Genomic DNA, 21,075 nt, shown 5'->3' with positions numbered 1-21,075 from the left:
GTTTACTTCTCAATCTACTTACTCTATTAATGGTCAAGTACGTACTTCCACAGGCAGATATAGTTAAAAACCTTGGTGTTCATTTAGATTCTGACCTGACCTTTAAACAACATGTGCAACGCGTATAAAATGCTACGTTTTGTTATAAGAAGTACGAATAACTTTAGAGATATTGACTGTATTAAAACCATATATAAAGTATAGTGAGAAGTAAACTTGAGTATGTGTCTATTATATGATCCCCTATTTATAAATCCTATGAAAATAGTCTCGAACGAATTCAGAAAAGATTTCTAAGATATTTATATTTTAAAAAATATAATAGGTCACCACAAATGACAACGCCCTACAAAGACCTACTTCAGGAATTCAATTTCGAAACTCTTAGTAATATGCGAAAATTGTTAGATCAATTGTTCCTGTACAAAACAGTAAATGGCATATTAGATAATAGTTTATTTCTTGGACAACTTCAGTTTAATATAAGGAAGAATAATTTAAGTTGTAGAAATATTTTCATCCCTAAAATTCCAAAAACCCAAAAATTTAAGAGCTGCCCGATTAATAGAATTTGTGATATGTATAATGAAATTATGATTAATAATCATTCCATATATTTTTCAATGACATTTTTGACTTACAGGAAAACTTTAGAGTCAATTCTGAAAGTTCGAATATGTGATAGTTAATGCATAATAACTGTATTTATTTATACTCAAGATTATAGGATTATTATTTTTTCTTAATTTTATTTATAAACTGTTCTGTATGTTTTATGTAATGAATACAATTTGTGACTGGATTGCATATGTATCTATTGTAATTGTAGTTGTATTGTAATTTTGTAATTAGTATTATTATAATGATGTATGCCTTCTGTAATTGGAGGATATAGTACCTCTGTTGAAGGTAATAATAAATAAATAAATAAGTAAATAAATATACAAGACTCAGGTTCACTTGACGTCTTATACCAACATTACAATTAGCATATTTACGATATTGTTTTTTTCAGGCGACATGACCTGCTGTGAATATACCAATGCATATTATGCCTGTGAGAAGGAGCAAATGACAGAGGTAAGATTTTATGTGTGTGTGTGGTACGTATATCTGAGAAACAAGCGCGTTTCAGCCTTCGTTGTGTTAAGCCTACTTTGTGCACAAATTGGTTAATATGGAGCCTAGAAGATGCTATGGGCCTCTATCTGCGGTGCTAAAAAGGCTGAAAACGTCAAAAGACTGATCTTATGTTTTGAGGAATACATCTATTTGAATGATCTAGTAGTTCGAAAAGTAGGCCCTGTAATTTTATTTATTTAAAGTACGAATAATAACTCTTTGATTGTTAGAAAACTTGCCTTACACTTTCTTTGTGATGATGCAGAAGGTTTTCGAGGTTTTGTTCTTTATTTTTGAAAATAATAACATAACCAAGTTAGCGACTCGTGAAACTGTAAAATAAAATTTGGCTCCTCCCGTTATATTAAAGTAGTTATTATTATAAGTCAAAAAGTGTTTCCTGTAATATTTGCTTAGAATTGAAAGACTTATCAAACCGGGTACCAATGGATCCATTTACCGTTTTAAATTCTGAAGGTAGTACCCTCAGTACACCCTACTAGGACGTCACATAGTTACCTTCAAAATACCTTCCCACTAATCCCATTCGTTTCTATTAAATGACGATAATAGTTTTTGCAGTTGGTATTGCATGGAAACTAAAGGGCTACTATAAATGATTCATTCGATTTCAAAACACTGTATTTTCCAAAGTATTGCACATACAGATATGAATGATACATGAAAATAACTGTAAACTCACCAACTTTTCCTCACATTCTACAAATGTTCTATGTGTAGCCCCCTGGCCACACCACACACATCCAAGCGGTAGTCGAGTTCCACCATACATTTTGTAGCAATCCAGTATCCTTAAACTGCCTATACCACCACAAAATGCTCTGTTTACATGGTGGTTCTTTTCTGTACTCTCTTCTGAATGAACGCTGCACTGCAATAACAGATGTACATCTCGCATATTCCAACACACAAAATATCTTTTCTGAGTTTGACGCCATTTTGTACAGGCTCTGCACTCGTGCTGCCAACTGGTGTGTCACGATGCAAACTTGGTGAGTTTACAGTTATTTTCATGTATCATTCATATCTGTATGTGCAATACTTTGGAAAATACAGTGTTTTGAAATCGAACGAATCATTTATAGCAGTCCTGTATTAGCCAGTTACGAAGCTACATACAGACTCGTCGTGTATATCAATTCCGAGGCTCGACTACCCTTTGAGGGCCAAGCCTATCAAGCAGATTGTCATTGGGTAACGAGTGGCCAACGCATCGAGTCCCGTCTTCGCTGTCAACTGGCTTTCTAAACTAGAGTTCGCTACTTTGAGTCTGCACGGCGCTGTGATGAAGGTGAATCAATAATATTTACATCCAGTGTGCGAATTAACGGGGAGAGGGGCCTGCCAGGTATTTTCCCCAAACAGACAATTCCTTAATGTCGGTTGTGCACTTGAAACTTTCAAGCTGAGATTCGGCTGCAAATTTAGTCTATTATAAAATTCGAACGAGTATTTTATTTCAAAACAAATTTAAAAAAGGAGAAGAGTGTCAGTGACAAAATCAGCCCTATTTTCCTGTTGAGTTTTTAAGCTATGCAGTCTGAAGCAATGAAGTCTGCTCTACACACCTGCAGCAGAAATGTTGTCCTGTATGTTTTCTCAATATTTCTCTTCCGAGCTGATTGCGTACCCTCGTACGACAGTTTGAGAACCATTGCTCTAAGGTACTTAGAACCGCAAGGCAATAGTTTAGTTACTTGCTGGTAACATACAAACAAAGTTGCACACCTCTCCAGAAAAACTACCCCAAAAAATGAAATGACAAATACGCCACTGAGTGAGCAGCCCCCACAAAGCAAAAATCTTAATTCGTACAGTGTTTATATCAATCAAATGAAATGCCTTTTCTTGAATTCGATTAACAATAAGTTCACTTCACAAATGAAATTACCATGATAATTAATGGTAGGCACTTAAATTTAGGGTGATGTGGGGAACATGACCATTGCAAGTTGTAGAAAATATCTAAGTCCATTCTCGTACATCATAAATAATAAAATGTTCATAGTTAAGTAAACAGTATGAATTCTTAGTTTGTGCTACAATGTGAATATATCATTACATACGAGGGTCACTATTTATATTTTGAGCCTAACAATGAAAAAACAGGAATTTGGCATTGAAAACTGCTTTATTGTTTTTCGAAGTATTCTCCTTTATGGTCAATACACTTTTGCATTCGTTCGAACCATTTGTCAAAGCAGTTTTTGCAATCTTCTTGAGACACCTCCATAATATGGTTTTTGAACGCATCAACGGCGTCTTCCGCCGACGAAAATCGTTGTCCACGCAATTTATTCTTGACATTCGGGAACAAGAAGAAGTCAGGACTGTACGGCGGATCACCCATCAATTCGATTTTTTGACTGTTCATAAAATTGGTTGTTAGACGAGATGTGTGACAGCTGGCATTGTCTTGATGAAGAATGATCCGACGGCGTTTGTTTGTTTTCCATATTTGAACGAAGACCTCTGGCAAACAAATTGTTGTGTACCATTCAGAGTTGACCGTTCTACGTACCTCTAAAGGCACAGTTGCCACATGACCAGTTTTCCCGAAAAAACAGGCGACCATTTGTTTCGATGTGCTTCGAGCGCGAACAACTTTTGTTGGATTGGGTTCATCTTGAAACACCCATACAGTCGACTGCTGTTTACGTTCCGGCTCATATGCATATATCCATGATTCGTCACCTGTTACAATCTTATATACGTCTTTTGAAGCACCACGATTGTATTTATAGAGCATTTGTTTGCACCAATTGACGCAAGCGTCTTTTTCAGTTTTTGTCAAATTGTGTGGGATCCAACGAGAACATACCTTTTTCACAGCTAAATGATCATGTAATATTTTATATATGCTGGTGGAACTAATGCCTATGGTTGCCTCAATCTCACAGTATGTCACATGACGATCTTGCAGTATTAGGTTTTGCACAGCATCAATGTTTTCTTGAACAACAACTGATTTTGGACGACCTTCGCGAATCTCGTCGGTGAGCGAATGGCGGCCGCGATTAAATTCGTTATACCAGCGTTTCACAGTGGCAAAGGATGGGGCTTCATCGCCAAATGTGGAAGTAAGTTGATCGATACACTCTTGTCTTGATAATCCACGTCGAAAATCGTAAAAAATCATCGCTCGAAAATGTTCACGAGTTAATTCCATTTTATTGTTGTCGCGTAATCTCCAAGGCAACATAAACAACACAAATGAAGCTATTGACAAAACATTTGAAGTACGTTATGGTCAATAATGTCAGACGATTCCGTACAAACGTCATTTCGCGCCTAACTTCAATCAGTGTTGCCAAGGCTCAAAATATAAATAGTGACCCTCGTATATACATACATAATAAATGATTTTAATTTAATTTATTGTAAAATTTCAGACGTGCAAACCAGACAATAACTATTACTAAGCATATCGTGATATTTAAATGTAAGTATAGAATTGATATTTCTTGATATAGAAGTGGTAAAACTTTGCTGGTCTAGATTATTATCCGAAGAGGTTCAATCATAATGTCATAAGTAAAGCAGGCATGTATCCAAGGGGAGCTTAAGGGGCTCGAGGCCCCCGTCGAAAGCTTTCGGTTTACACTAGATAAAATAAAGTTTTTGGTTTCTTGTGGTGTGAAATAAAATAATGTGACGATAATTTAAGGAGAGAAATAATTATCAAGGCAAGACGGAGAATGTTCTGTAACCCTGTTATTGATAATCCCACGTATCCAAGGTGGGATACACGGGGCTCGACCACCCCTGAGGAAATTTTTCTGTTTGCGCTAGATAAAATTAGCTTTTTGGCTTCTTGAATAATCTGACGATAATTTGAGAAAAATAATTATCGAGATAAGACGGAGAATGTTGTATAACCCTGTTATTGTTAATAGCGCGTATCCAAGGTGGAGATCAGGTGCCTCGAGCCCCCCCCCCCTTTTCAGGAAAATTTTCAGTTTACACTAGATAAAATTAGGTTTTCGGCTTCTTGAATAATGTGATGATAATTTGAGATAAATAATTATCGAGACAAGACGGAGAATGTTCTATAACCTTTTTATTATTAATAGCACGTATCAAAGGTGGGAATCAGAGTGCTGGAGCCCCCTCATGAAATTTTTCAGTTTACACTACATAATATTTGTTTTTTTTTCTTGAATAATGTGACGATAATTTAAGGAGAGAAATTATTATCGAGGCAAGACGGAGAAAGTTCTATAACCCTGTTGTTGATAATATTGCACGAAAACTTTTCTTGCGATTTCGGTGTTGTCGCAGCACTATGTAAAGACTTGTCAGCATTTGGAAGCTGCAAACGTAGCGCCACACGTAGGGCGATTCATTGTAATTTTTTAATCTCTGGAAGACGCGAGAGAGAACGTTCTTGAATAAGAGAATGAGTCGAACTACTGACAATATTAACAAATCGTTTTATCTGCGAAACGTTCTAGAATATAATGAAGATATAAATATGTAGATTCAATTTCCTGGTTGATCTGTACAACAGAATCGGTTAGTGAGACTTCAAATGTAGGTGTGAAAGTTCATATAGTTGATTAGTGATCATTCAGTGTCTATTGGTAGCTTTATAAGATCTAGTGATTCGAGAATGAAAAGGACTAAATACCGTAAAGTTAAGAAGTTTATTACCATAGCACTTGTCTAGTCTTTCGGCGGGCGCCCTACATGCTGGCAAGGGAAGCGGGAAGCGACCAATCCAGCGTGATAAGAAACGATGCAGCCACTAGAACGAGGTTCAGGTAGTACTTTTTTTCCGGATCGTTGTGTCTCTCCGCACCATTCCTGTTGTCTGGTTTGTCTTTGGGCGTTATCCCGCTCCCCACTTCCCTTGCCAGAACTAGGACCGGGCGCCGTAACAGTGGAAAAGAACTGTAGTTCCAGTTCGGGTTCAAAGCTGAAGACATTGACGACAGCGGAACTTCCGGAGCCTCAGTGTAGTGCTAGTTCGGGTCGAGGGCCGAAGAGATCGAAGGTCTCTCTCTCTAAAGTGAATATTTCAGTAGTACCGGGTATTGGAGAGATTTATTAAAACAGATCAACTGAAAATCAAAGTTTTGAGTGATGACTTGGTTGTGCCCGGTCCAAATTTCGTGTATGCAATCCGAGAATTTCATGGCCTAAAAAAATAATTTTGTTTAAGCCTACTGGGTTCGACACACACTCAAACACTTAACTACCATAAAGAGACAGCCGAAAATGTTATGAATGTCGAGAAGTGAAAGCGAGAAGATGTTGCATATGTAGACATTTTAGCTAAAATTGCAGGCTCTACCGGACCCCGTGCCATTGCTCTACCAACTGAGCCACCGAGCCACCCTTGACTTCGACTGATTTTTTGCTAAAACGTCTTCATAGTACATGTCCTGTGAATGTCACACCATAAGATGTTGCCTGTTTAATTAACAAGCACAGAAAATAAAGGAGAAAGAAGAAAACTGAGGGGCATTTCCACTGGTTGAGGATACATTTTTTTCAGTGGTCAATATGAGCTACCGCTTCGAGGCGACGATGACACTGGCCTACTAAGGAAGATTTCACACCATTTCGCCTGAGTATTTCACAAGTCGAAAGTAATTTTGTGCAGCCGTTTGTGTCCCTACGGTGTGAAACGTTGCTGTTGATTGGCTCATTCCAAACGACATGTATCGCGTGTCCCTTCAGTCTGAAATCTTCCTAAGTGTTGAATATCCAAGTCACAATGATGGGAAATTAAAGCTTTGTTAAGATTAGATGTGAAGGCAGACGACAACACTCTAAAGGATCATATCCAAATCTGCAGGAAGAACGCATCTTACTTCAGTCTCCAATACGAAATGATAAAAACTTATGGTGAGCTGATTTTTAAAAAAATATCCGAAATAAAGAGTTGCATTCCTAGGATTTTCGGAGGGGAGAGGGGTTACGCATACTATTTTTGGTGGTGAGTCCTCATTTTGCCATCTTTTCCTGTTTTTGACGTTCTTTTTTTTTTTTTTTTTTTAAGGAATACTGGGTCAAATGACATTATGACCCCACCAACCCTCCCTTGGGCACGTCACTGGAGATAAATGAGTAAGCATTTGATCATATTGGGAGACGAAACATTAGTTGTGTTAAGAACGGAAGGGTTTTCACTGTGCTTTAATTGTTTCGCGATCCAGCTGTATTCGAGAACACTTTCTTTGTTTCGTGTTGATATATGACAAGACTGCGGAAGCTGTGACAGACAATTTTGAACACTTGCGATTGCTTAGGCCTGAAATATGAACAATTTGGTGGGTTTCGGTTTTTATAAGAGATACAAACATGGGAGGACAAGACACATTAGTGGTGTTCAAATCGAGAGAAATATGGGAGAGCTGTCTGCGTCCACTTCGCAGTCCACTCTTTGAATCTCGCGTTGTCGAGTTGATTGTCCATCCCGTGCATGTGTAACAGCTTTGTAAAAACACTCAATGACTGACACCGTAAATGTTTTGATGCCTGATGATAAGAAATGGACAAACATACTGAGATGGTTCCGGCACCCAATGTTAATGCATGGAAACAGAGGAGTCGAGTGGTAAAAAATGTTCCGATTTCACGTTCTGATTAAAATGATAGCCTTAAGCAGTGGCGACGATTTATGAGATAGTTAGCTGCTCCCCATTTTTTTGCTTCCACGCTATGGCCTCTTAAAGCTAAGCCTAGTCTACCAAGAGAAAGTAAACTTTCGTTGCACCCCCCCCCCTCCATCCCCGTTTTGGAACCCAATCGCCACCACTGGCCTTAAACATACAATTGTGTGGTTCTATCTATACGCCTTAAAAATATGAGCCTCTCTCGTAGGTATATATCTCTGAAAGCAGTTTTTCAATATTTATTGTTGTTCACGAAATATTTCCGGTGGTACTTTTAGGTGCCTCACCCGATATATATACAGTGCGTCCATTTCGATCTGCAGCCGAGAGATCTGGAGAAGCGTGGCGGGCGGCGCTGACGGAGATGCCGACATTTGCGGCCTGTAATGCCCGCTTATTTTTATAGACATATGCAGACATTTATATAAATATTGCAAAACGAGCACTAACCTGTGTTATAACACGCAAAAGTTCTTCTGTAATTCATCCAAGTTCTGCTCTTATGTACACAAATAAATACGCTATAGAAACGATGTTAAGAGCCACAGATAATAAAGCATTTTAATCATAGTTTTGACCAGTAACGTCCTGTTTAAGTTTATATCCTTGAAAGAGTTTTGTGGCCATGGGAATCGTTTGGAGGTTTCGAATGTGCAACACTGTATCAGGATTACACTGCAGACGAAACCGATAAAAGTGAATGGTTTTCGTGAGCTTCCTTGCAATCCGAAATATACGAGCTCGAGTTTTTTGTTCCTTCGCGACTAGATGAAGACAGAGTTGTAAATATAGTGGCGAGCAATGTAAACCAAGAGCGTGTTAATTTCGTACTGTGCGCAAGAGTGTTATTCTTGGTTACTTGCAGTTACTTGTTTGTGATAGTGTAGTGTGTATGTGTGACGTGTCAGTGAGACGATTGGAATGCCAGCCGCAAGATTCACGTTAGAACAAAGATTTTTTATGTATGACACGTACGTGAAAACAAACTCGTGTCGAGACGTGTGTAGGTAATTTGTACAGAAATTCCCATGCGTTTCAACTCCACACAGAGATACGGTTAGACATCTTGTCCTTAAATTACGAGAAACTGTATCGTTAAATTTTAAAACACCTAAGCAAAAACGACGGATTCTAACCGAAGCAAAACTCGATGATATTGGTGCAGCGTTAGAACGTTCTCCAAACAAACCTCTACGCCGTGTTTCACAAGAGGTGGGCGTGTCAAAATCATCGGCACATACAGTCACTAAGCTACTAAAATTAAAACCATACTCTTATAACACAGGTTAGTGCTCGTTTTGCAATATTTATATAAATGTCTGCATATGTCCATAAAAATAAGCGGGCATTTCAGGCCGCAAATGTCGGCATCTCCGTCAGCGCCGCCCGCCACGCTTCTCCCGATCTCTCGGCTGCAGATCGAAATGGACGCACGGTATATATATACATATGTGTCTGTGTCTTCCTGTCTGTCTGTAAGAGTGTGTGTGTGTGTGTCTGTGTGTATTTGTGACCCTGTGTAGAGAAACATCAAGGCCTAACATTTCTCTTCATAAATCTTTGCTAGTTAATAGCTTGCCTCGGTTATACAAGCGCTCAAGAAACATATTTGATCACTTTTGTACTCAACCATGCATAACAGATTCATTGTTGTCACTGAAATTTATTTTATCTGTTCGATAAAGTGGTGTCAGTACTCTACGGAAATGGGACCATGCTAGCAGAGAAGCCAACAGGATGAAACCCTGACATTAACCATTTCGCTCAATTCATGCATTTTTTAAAGGTATTTATAAATAGTAAAAATATTTCGAGAACACTTTGCACACTATATCCAGTCTTCAGTACGAGGATCAACACAACGCCAAGTTTGAAGAACATTTTCGTTACCAAAGGAGTTTTCTTGAAGTCTGGCAGATTGAGAACTGAAAAGGTGGAGGGCGAAAGATTTGTGAAATAATGAGGATGTGGAATAGCCTCCCAACCAAGATCCTGGATAGCATCTTTTTGTTATGTCAGTGGAATATGAGCGTGCATTATCGTGTTGCAGCAGCAGTTCCTTAGGCCAGTCAACAAGGGGGTCCAATAAAGAAAACAAATCGGGAAAGCTGGAACAAATTTTATTATCTTCGTAAAAGTGTTCTTAACGACATATTAATTTTGAACTCCTCTACCTTCCCTGCTTTGGCTGCCATCTTTGAAAAATGGCGCCTAAATTCAGTTTTTTTTGCAAATATCTCACTTGAAAAGCATTTTACAGCAAAATTGGTTATTAGTGGGGAGGCAAATGGTAATATATTTGCCTTCCGTGGGATTTTTGTGGTACAATAATGGGAGTTAGTTTTTCTGAAAGGTATTGGCACAAGGAAAACGAATATGGATGTTGTCAATCCCAAAAATTGTGCAGGGGGGGTGGGAGGGGGGATTCAAAATGGCCAACAACTCGTTTCACCGAAACAGCAATATCTTCATTATTTATACGACTACAACAAATTTTCAAAGCTTTAAATACTTCTTGATGCAGTTTATACAATTACTAAAATAATGTGAATAATATAAATGAACCTGTTAGCCTCTTACGGATTGCTTAATATAGCTCTTCTGGTTTCCATTGAAGGTTTACTTTCTGTTACAGAGTATAAAATATATTTTGGAATGAAAGAAAATATTCATTGTGTAGCTTTCATTATTTTATTTAATTTAATTACGCCATCATCATAAATTTTAGATACAAGAACAGAAAAACTCCATGGCATCATATTGATGTATTTGTTTGTTACCGAAAACACAATGAAATGAATTATATATTATAATAATAATCTGTTTCAGAAGATCATTACTACAAAATGTTTGAAAACAGGAGGTCATCCAAATGAAAATAATGTAAAATAATAATTACACTTATTAATCAGTTTCACTGTCTTCATATGAACTATTATTCCCATTCCGGTTAAAACAGTTATTTACATCATTGTCGGGTCCATACATTCACACATGTCGGTGCATGGAAAGGCATGACGTCTGCATTTACATACAAGTGTTGAACATCTACTCTTTTTGCATGAACATTTCACTAGCTCCAGAATGGCCTGTGGGGCAGGTTACATCGTGGTCATCTGGGGTACAAATGTACCGTTTTGTCTTTCCCATCCATAACCAGCATCTGGCTGTGGAATCTTCAGGTTCGCAACAACATCACTTCGCCATACCATGGCTTGATAATGTGCTCTCAATATAGCATAGCGAAGAGCTGACTGTGTTGGTGGCATTTTCTCTGATTCGGCAATTTTCTTTTGAAACAAGTTAAACTGGACAGCTCCAACATCCGATTTTGCAGAGTTTGCCATGTAAAGTTTACAAACAAAAAGTTCTAACGCATCAAAAATACCATTAGATGGTGTTGCATGCAATCCCAAGTTTGCAAAAGCTTGCAAAATATGACTGACACTATTAATGTCTTCTTCGCTAGCAATATCTTCTGTTGTAGCATGTAATATCTTTGCTACGAGCCATGACTTCATTTCCTTAACACCTAGATTGTCTTTCATTGATGAAAAATTAGTATATGTTGGAGATTTTGGGGTTGGTTTTGTTGGCATACTGCATTATTTCAATAATGTCACGCTGGCTGGAATTTCTGTTAGGGCTCTATTGTTTGATGATTTGATCAAGTGTATAGCTGGTGAATTATCATCTGATCCTTTCTGTTGATAAACGGCAAGGGCAGTTGCATGTGTGGTATTCTTCCCATCTAGTGTATCCTCCATGAAATCCACGTTATCCACTGCGAAGAAAATATATCTGCCGGCGCATACACTCCCTGGTTATTTCTGATATCATCTATTATCGTCTCAGCTATTTGTGTTTCACATCGTCGAAGTCGATCGTATCCAATTGACAGACCACAGCCATGCAAAAGCTCAATGACCTTCTTGTTCCTTACAGATTGGTGAACTGATAATCCTACAGCTACTTGCTGAGGCATTACACGTGTAGACTGAATATTTGTAGTTGTTGTACATTTCACTTGTCTCTCATTATATGTCATGGATATTGCAGTTTGTGATATGCTCATGACAGCCTTGTTAACACTTGATTGCTTGCGTTCTGAAGACATATGTTCAACAGTACCACAAATAAGCCATCTGAAAAAAGAATACACTTCTCGTGGCACATGTTCTTCTGTTGCTTCTAATGATCCTGTGAATTCCCACTTCTTAATGTTCATTATAGACTTACGAAGATAACTAGCAGCATCATACAAACTCCTCATAGTCAAGTCCAAATCTTCATCATCATTCTGTGATGTCATAGCAATATCTCGTGCATGCTTCATACTAACATTTCAGGTTGATTTCTTTGTGATGGACGGTGAAATTCAATATCTGTAACATTTTTCTGCAGCAATTTCTTAATTTTTTCCTTGTTATAGATGGATAAGCGACATTATTCATAACACCAGTGGCGTCTCGTCCCTTGGGGCTTCCGGGGCTTAGCCCCTAACGAAAAACGGACGTATTGACGTAATTTTCAATCACCCTCGTACATAACTATCATACAATCTTTTAAAAGGCGATTTTTACCGACGTAAGTTCATTGTCAGCAGCAATGGATACGACAGGGCTCCTAGCGGCATTGACGTCAGTTATCATCTCGGGGCTCGTCGCAGAGGAAGGCGTGGTCTACGCTACACGTTACAGTGAAGATCACGTGCTAGAAGAAAGAGCGAAGGGAGGAGTGCAATGGGTTTGGATGTTGATTCGGGGCTACTTCCGTGGCGTCGCGTTCGTTCGATCCCGCGTGTTGTAGTGTAGCGTTGTGGTGGCTTTTATTCGCTATGAACAAAGTGGATTTCTTGTTGGCAACACCATTTCAGACATTGAGTGACCAAGAAAAACTTGTTGTTAAACAATTTGGTCCTGACCATCCGAGTGTTACATTAATACAAAAACACAAAAACACAAATAGGCATATATTAAATAGAATTATCGATTGCTTAAAATTCTGTGGTTGACCTGAACTTGCTCTACGAGGACATAACGAAAGAGAACAATCTTTAAACAGAGGCATCTTCCTAGATTTAGTAAATGAGATTGCTAAGCTAGATAACAGTTTGCATGAACATTTAGAGGAATCCAAAGTAAATAAATACACATCAGCCTTGATACAAAATGAGTTGTGTTAACAAAACAGCATGCGCTATTGAGTGCTGCGATATAATTAATCATCAAGCCGAAGAGAGATTTGGGGCAACTGAACATTTGGAGTGTTTCAATTTAGTTGACCCTGCAAAATTCAATGACTGGAGGAAGTCTGATTTTCTCGATGATTCGTGCCAAATATTATCGCTTCATAGAAGAGGGAAAACTAAAGAGTGAACTTCGTGTTCTTTATTGTAGTGAAGAGTTTAAAAACATAAACTCTATCAGTAGATTGCATTCATTTTTTATTTAAAATTATTTAGAGGATACCTTTTCAGAAACAGTAAAAATGACAAACATAGTTTTAACAACTCCAGTGGCAACAGCTGAATCTGAACGATGTTTCAGCACATTGAAGCGTATTAAAACCTGCTTAAGAAATGCAATGGGACAAGACAGACTCAATGCCATGGCAGTGATTACAATAGAGGAAGAATACATTGCAAACATAGAGGGCTTCAATGAAAAAATAATTACAAAATTTGCTAAACAGAAGAACAGGAGAGCATAGTTCTTGTTTAAATGAGAACCAACGTTCGTAGAAAGGTACGTTTCACAGCAATACCTGTTTCTTTTGTAATTCATGTGAATGGTCATTATATTTTAAATCCTTTAAAAAAATAAGTCCAATTTTGTAGTTTAGAAGAAGATAAATGCCTGTTTTTTTGTAATTCATATGAATTATTATTACCTTTTAAATATTTTTTAAAAAAATAAGTCCAGTTTTGTAGTCTAGAAGAAGAAAAATACCTATTTTTTGTAATTCATTTGAATTGTCATTATATTTTAAATTCTTTAAAAAATAAGCCCCGGCCAAATTTGAGGCCACGAGACGACACTGCATAACACGAATGTTTTCATAAGTGGTTTGCACATCAACCATACTCAAGGAACCAGTCTTTAAACACTCTTGAATCATACAGATGAATTCAATTTCTGATGCAGCTTCAGGGGCTGTAGAGATATTGGGTGCACTGGTATCAGGACATCGTAGTACACGTGTCACATTATTTGCCCAGCATGGCAAATCGTATCTAATGTCGATAGCATGACCATCTTCAGGGTTGATTGCTGTATTGAGCTTTATCTGGAGGGCTTCATTTCCACTTTTAGCAATAGCATCACTCAGGCTTTTTTGAGCATGATCAACCGACAGCTTCCTGAGGGAATTTGCACGTATCTGACCACCATTACAGAAGAAGCATTCATCTCTGTTGAATGGAATGCAATGCGAACGTGTTAGTCTTGGTGTGCTGCTTTCCGCCACAGTTGGTGTTTGCTGATGTTGGCTTTCATAGCGCTTTTTCATACGCTCCAATTTTCCCTTGTGAGTGACATCTTGATAAGAACTTCTATGCCATGATCCGCTGTTGTCTGCCAGCATGGCAGCAGTCATTCCAAGTAGACGAATATTAGATGATACATACTTCACGTTTTCGTATTCAGCATTCTCTTGCACACTTTGTAAAACCTTTTCATGTGTGGTGGGGTTTGTGATTAGTCCTTCGGTTAATTTCTGTTGACATGTTATACAGAGTGCATAGTTGATTTCCATTTTTAGCCTCGTTTCTGGTTCACTGAGATCCACTGAAAAATATTTTTTTTTGTATTTAATTATGCATAACATGAGCTTGTTAAAGCTTTTTTTAAAATAAATATATAGCGTTACCGCTAGTTTTTACACAATTCATATTATTCCTAATAATCGTAGAAACTGCATCAAGAAGTATTTAAAGCTTTGAAAATTTGTTGTAGTCGTATAAATGATGAAGATATTGCTGTTTCGGTGAAACGAGTTGTTGGCCATTTTGAATCCCCCCTCCCACCCCCCTGCACAATTTTTGGGACTGGCAACATCCATATTCGTTTTCCCTGTGCCAATACCTTTCAGAAAAACTAACTCCCATTATTGTACCACAAAAATCCCACGGGAAACTACATGCTCCATCTACATAAAATTCTCTACACAAAATGTTCTATGTATTTTTCTTCTAGGATGTGCCGTTTAGGTGCTAGAGGAGAGAGAAATTTCACCCTTTTCCTCCCCTACCCCATTTTGCAAGAGTACATCCCATGGAAACCTCTCTTGCATGATGTTTTGTAGCATTTCCCTTCTATAAAACTGGAATTATTACATTATGTTTTTTTATAAAGAATGTAATTTATGGGTTCAACTGGTTTTTATCTTTGCACACAGTAGTTTATAGGAAATATTTAGCGTCACCTATGTTATAGGATGTGCTTGGTCTCAAAGAGAAGATAACCCCAATTAAATATGTTGACTTTATCCAAAAAAGTTATTTCACAACAAAACGATGAAAAAGTTATGGTCCGGGATCTGGTCAGATATGACGACTGAACAGATGGTGAAGCGCTCCATGAAGAGTTGTGTGGAATGGCAGAGGAATGACTAAAGCCCCTATCACACGGAACTGGATATCTAGTTGGAACGCCCTGGTTGGTGATGAACTGACTCTCTAGGTAGAAATCATGGCCGCCTGGCTGACTGCTTGACTGGTTTTGAGGAATAGGACATGTTCTAATTGCTACTAACTTTCTTAAACTAGATTCTGTGGAACAGCCAATCAGAGCAAAGTTTGGCCATGTGAAAGATAATCTGTGAGTTCGCAAAGCAGCGTCTTTTGTCTGTGGTTTCCGAGTGCATACAGCACGAAAGGTATGTTTACAATTGAAAAAGCTAAAATATTCTTCCATACGTGTATAGTAAACATTGTAAAGTATGTATTTAATCAGCGCCATTCTTCTCTACCTAAAACAATTTCGTACGAAGCGATATTCCTCTCGGTTGAATAGTTATCGTCGTTTAAAAGTGTGAAGTGATGCGTTGTTTAATGTATCTAATGTGTTTATGTTTGTCTAGTGTAGTAGTTCCTCCATTCATATTGGGGGTTTGGCGTAGAGCTGACAACTCTGCACTGTAAAAAAAATGTCAAGAAACAACAATATAAAGCTATGGATGTTCCCAAGGTAAAATATTCCGGAGGTAAAATAGTCCCCCGTTCGGATCTCCGGGTGGGGACTACTTTGGGAGGTCCCTGGACTAAGGATAAGATCTACATTAGGAATAAGGATATTAAATTAGGCACCTGGAATGTTCTGAGCTTTTACCGGCCTGGGACATTTCAGTGTACAGTTAATGAGATAGTTAAGTATAAATTAGATGTAGTAGCTGTCCAGGAAGTTACGTGACCAGGATAAGGGAATTGTAAAACTAAAAATTATACTTTTTTCTATGGTGGTACTGAAAATCATAATTTTGGAACAGGCTTTTTCATAAATAATAGAATTATCTCGGCTCTTAAAACAGTAGAATTTATTAATGATAGGATATCATATGCAGTTTTACAGGGTAGGTGGTGTAAAATTATTTTAATAAACATACATGCACCAACGGAAGATAAGGATGATAATACTAACGATGATTTTTATACAGAGTTAGAACAGGTCTTTGATAAATTTTCTCAGCATGATATGAAAATTCTGTTAGGTGACTGTAATGCACAGATTGGCAAAGAAGAGACATTTAAAACCACGATTGGTAAAGAAAGTCTTCATGAATTAAGTAATGATAATGGTATAAGATTGATTACTTTTGCAACCTCAAAGAATTTAATTGTGAAAAGTACCACTTTTAAACATAAAGATATCCATAAATATACCTGGTCTTCTCCAGATGGTAAAACTCATAATCAAATAGATCATATTGTCATTGATAAGAGAAGGCATACTAGTATAATTGACGTTCGTACACATAGAGGTGCTGACTGTGTCAGTGACCATTATTTAGTAATTGCTAAATTAAGAGAAAGACTCGCAGTGATAAATCATAAGCAACAAAATCTAAAAGTTCTAAAATTTAATACAGGAAAATTTACTGATGAAAGAATTAAGAAAGATTACCAAATTAAACAGTTAAATAGATTTGATGTTTTGCAGGATTTAAATGATGATGAAAATATAAATGAAACAGACGTAAATAAGAATTGGGAGCACATACGTAATGCAATAGAATCAGCAGATAAAGAAAGTATAGGATACCATAAACCGAGAGAAAGTAAGCCATGGTTTGATAATGAAAGTCATAATCTAATAGAAATAAGAAATCAGGCTAGACTTAGGTGGTTAAATAACTCTGATGATACAAATCTAAGCAATTATAATAGAATAAAGCGAGATGTTAACCGCACGTTTAGAAGTAAAAAAAGAGATTACTTGAAAAGCAAAATTAACGAAATTGAAACAAACAGCAAAAACAAAAATATCAGAGATTTATATAAAGGTGTAAATGAGTTTAGAAAGGGGTGGCAACCTAAAGTAAACTTGATAAAAGATAAGGACGGTGATTTTCTAGCTGACCCAAGCAATATTCTAAATAGATGGAAGAACTACTTTAATGACCTTTTAAATGTCCATGTAGGAGATAAATCAGAAGTAAATGAAGTCCACACAGCAGAACCTTTAGTTCCAGAACCTAACTTGACTGAAGTTAAAGATGCTATTAAAAGACTAAAGAATAACAAAGCACCTGGCATTGATTTAATACCAGCTGAGTTAATTAAATATGGTGGAAATTCGTTAATATGTCAAATTCATAAATTAATTTGTTTAATATGGAATAAAGAAGAAATCCCTCAACAGTGGAAAGAATCCATAATTGTTGCTGTGTTTAAAAAATGTGATAAAATGAACTGCAATAATTACCGTGGAATTTCTGTACTCTTAACAACATATAAAATATTGTCTAACATTCTTTTAACAAGACTAACCCCATATGCTAATGAAATTATAGGTGCTTATCAACGTGGATTTATACGTAACAGATCAACTACAGATCACATTTTTCACATCAGAGAGACACTTGAAAAAAAGTGGAAATATAATCAAAATGTCCATCAGCTATTCATTGATTTCAAAAAAGCCTATGATTCGGTCAAAAGAGATAAATTATATAATATATTAGTAGAGTTTGGAATACCTAAGAAGCTTGTTAGTATCATAAAAGTATGCACCAGTGAAACAGAAAGTAAAATTCGTGTGGGTATTAATGTGTCTGACAAATTTACAATTCATGATGGGTGATGATGCATTATCTCCATTGCTTCTTAATTTTGCCTTAGAATATGCTGTTAGGAAGGTCAAAGAAACTAACGAAGGACTAAAATTAAATGGTGTGACTCAGTTGTTAGCATATGCATATGATGTAGACTTATTAGGGGATGATATAAATACAATTAAGAATAATGCTAAAATATTTTTCAAAACTGCTAAAGAGATAGGTTTGGAAGTTAACAAAGAGAAAACTAAATATATGCTTACAGGCCGAAACCAAGTGTTTGGTAATAATCAAAATCTAATTATTGATAACAACTCGTTTGAACCAGTTTCCAAATTCAAATACTGAGGAGTAATATTAACAAATGAAAATTATATTAAAGAGGAAATAAAAAGTAGGCTTAATTCAGGAAATGCATGTTACTTCTCTCTTCATAAACTTTTGTCTTCTCGTTTAATATCTAAGAAACTAAAAGTTAAAATACACAAAACAGTAATTTTGCCTGTAGTATTATATGGATGTGAAACTTGGTCCCTTACATTGAAAGAGGAACATAAATTGAGAGTATTCGAAAATAAGATCCTTAGGAAAATCTTTGGACCTAAAAGGGATGAGGAGACAGGTGAGTGGAGAAGGTTACGTAATTTAGAACTACATAATTTGTATTCATGTCCAGATATTATTTGAATAATTAAATCAAGAAGACTTAGGTGGGCAGGCCATGTGGCACGAATGGGAGAGGAAAGAGGAGTTTACAGGATTCTTGTTGGGAAACCTGATGTTAAGAGACCTGTAGGAAGGCCAAGACGAAGATGGAGGGACAACGTTGAGATGTACCTAAGGGAAATCGGTAGGGATGGAAAAGAGTATATAGAACTTGCTCAAGATAGGGAAAGATGGAAGGCCTGTGTTGCTGCAGCCATGAACCTTCGGGTTTAAGAAGGCTAGAGAGTTAGTTAGTTAGATACGTTGTTTACATCTCGCGCGGCCGCCATTATGGGAACGAAAGACTATCGACAAGTATGGTGTAACAAGTACCGTGTGAAGCGAAAAGTAGCAAATGGGTGGCCAGTCCTACTGGATATCCAGTTCCGTGTTATTCAGGCTTGACTCAGTGCTAACTAAGTGGATTCTTGGCATGTCTACTAGTTTACAGATCAAATGGAAGAGCAGCATGTCGATGTACGAAAGTCTTGTATATCAATGGATAAGCAAGACTTACAGTTCTTTTGTCGGTGATTCTCATCTCAACCACCATTCACTGATTTTGATGGTATTGAGATAGAGGAATAACAAGGGATAAGGAACTAAATTCTTTTGCCCGTTTTCCGTGATGAAGTAGAGATGCGGAAGAAGTCATCTCTTTATGATCCTTTGTTACAACTCTCATAAAGTTAAGAAGTTGGAGATGCTATTTACATCATGGATGGAGAATTCTTGATTCACAGCGAAACAATAGTTCATTTGTCAACAGTGAGAAATATTTGATACGATTCTAGATATGTGCATTAACTACGAAGAGAAACACTGCAAGAAAAATACCATCATCGTCCTTGGTGAATAGCGTGCGAATGTGACAGAAAAGAATACGAAAGCTGCTGAACGCGCTCGTTGACTAATATTCTCTTCTAGAGAGTTCAAATTTGATGAAACCATGCCTGAGACAACAAGCCAAAGCACATTGAATTCAAATGAGAGGAACAAGGTCCAGCTCATCACATTGCGGAAGGATCAAATAGGCTGACGAAGATGCACGCACGAACATCATCAACACTGCTATTGAATCATTGCTCTGAGTCAATCTGTGAAAATTGTAGGTGAAGATGTTGAATTTTCTCTATCCTCACTGCGTTAGTTGGGTCAAAATCAAACATATGTCTACTTCTTGAAGCAAGGAAAAGCGGACATAGAAACAAAGTGTACACACCTAATTCCATGAAATACACGGAGAACGTATTACGTTCAGTGAGGCTAATACTGCTTCAGCGTTTTTCACGCACGGAAAACTTTTTTTTTTAATTATTGGGAAAACAATCAGGAAATATAAGAAGCTGCACTGCAATGGCGTTCTCAAAATCTGACAGTGTTCTAGAAGATGAAAGGAACTTTCAGAACTAAGAGACAAGCTGGACGTGTCACTTGTCGCTTGTGTGTCGCTCTGAATGGGCAGTTTTCTCAATACCGTGCATCGTGTCGCCTCGTCTGCTGAGTTAGGTCCACTTTATTTACTGTAAGGCTAATCAGGACTGGTCCTACAGCTTAAAAATAGGATCTGAACCACTGTGCCTCCACTGAGTATCGAACCCGGGACCTCTTGATTACGAGGTAACGACGTTAACACCAAGTCATCGGAGAGGCCCTCGCTTCGCCTTTCTTCGCGCATGCACATTGCATGTTTTGCTTTAGACTAAAGTGACCCGTGTCGATTCCAGCTTCGGTGTGAAATCATCATGTCGAATGTAGCCTGTCGCCTGCCGCTTGTCGCTTCAGTCTGAAAGCTCCGAAGAACTGTGATGATCTTGTTGATATTCATTTCATAATTCTTTCTGGTAGAAGTCAGGAGATAAAAGTATAAGAAAATGGTTTTGGTTAATAACAATAGTAGAAATGCAGTCATTATGTACATTTGTTTTATGGGAAATATTTCAAAATTATTGTTAAATTATATACAGATATTATAACTTGAAAATACATTTTTCAAGAAACGTTATTCGAGTATTTAGAACAGGTAAACTAGACCTTGAATTTTTAGGTTCTAAAAAGTATTCCTTCAGTTTCCTAAAATAGGTTCTAAATATCCTAAAATAGGTTCTAAAAATCCTAAAATAGGTCCTAAATATCTTAAGTTAGGCTCAAAAAAATCCTGAAGTAGGTTCAAAAAACTTAAAATAGTTCAATATTTCTGGAAAATACTGATTAGGTATAGTCACCGGCAATGAAAATCGTATATCTATATCCTGAAATACGCACTAGCTTGTATAACGTTATGTGTTTTGCCTAACCCTACGGCGATGGCAGAACTTACCATTGGAAA

At 37.2% G+C, this 21,075-nt stretch overlaps 1 long non-coding RNA gene across 1 annotated transcript in view; it reads left to right on the top strand.

The window, feature by feature from the left end:
* The window catches only part of LOC145991090 (uncharacterized), a 35,171-nt gene that overhangs the window by 10,110 nt on the left and 3,986 nt on the right, over window positions 1-21,075 (top strand). The window contains exons 3-4 of the long non-coding RNA XR_014442006.1: window positions 1,016-1,080; window positions 4,536-4,585. This is a non-coding gene — a long non-coding RNA (uncharacterized LOC145991090). The remainder of the gene's footprint in view (window positions 1-1,015; window positions 1,081-4,535; window positions 4,586-21,075) is intronic.

This window comes from Lepisma saccharinum, chromosome 1 (assembly GCF_977018435.1).
Source record: "Lepisma saccharinum chromosome 1, izLepSacc3.1, whole genome shotgun sequence".
NCBI classification, from domain to species: Eukaryota; Metazoa; Arthropoda; class Insecta; order Zygentoma; family Lepismatidae; genus Lepisma; species Lepisma saccharinum.
This window is presented reverse-complemented; position numbering and strand designations above follow the sequence as displayed.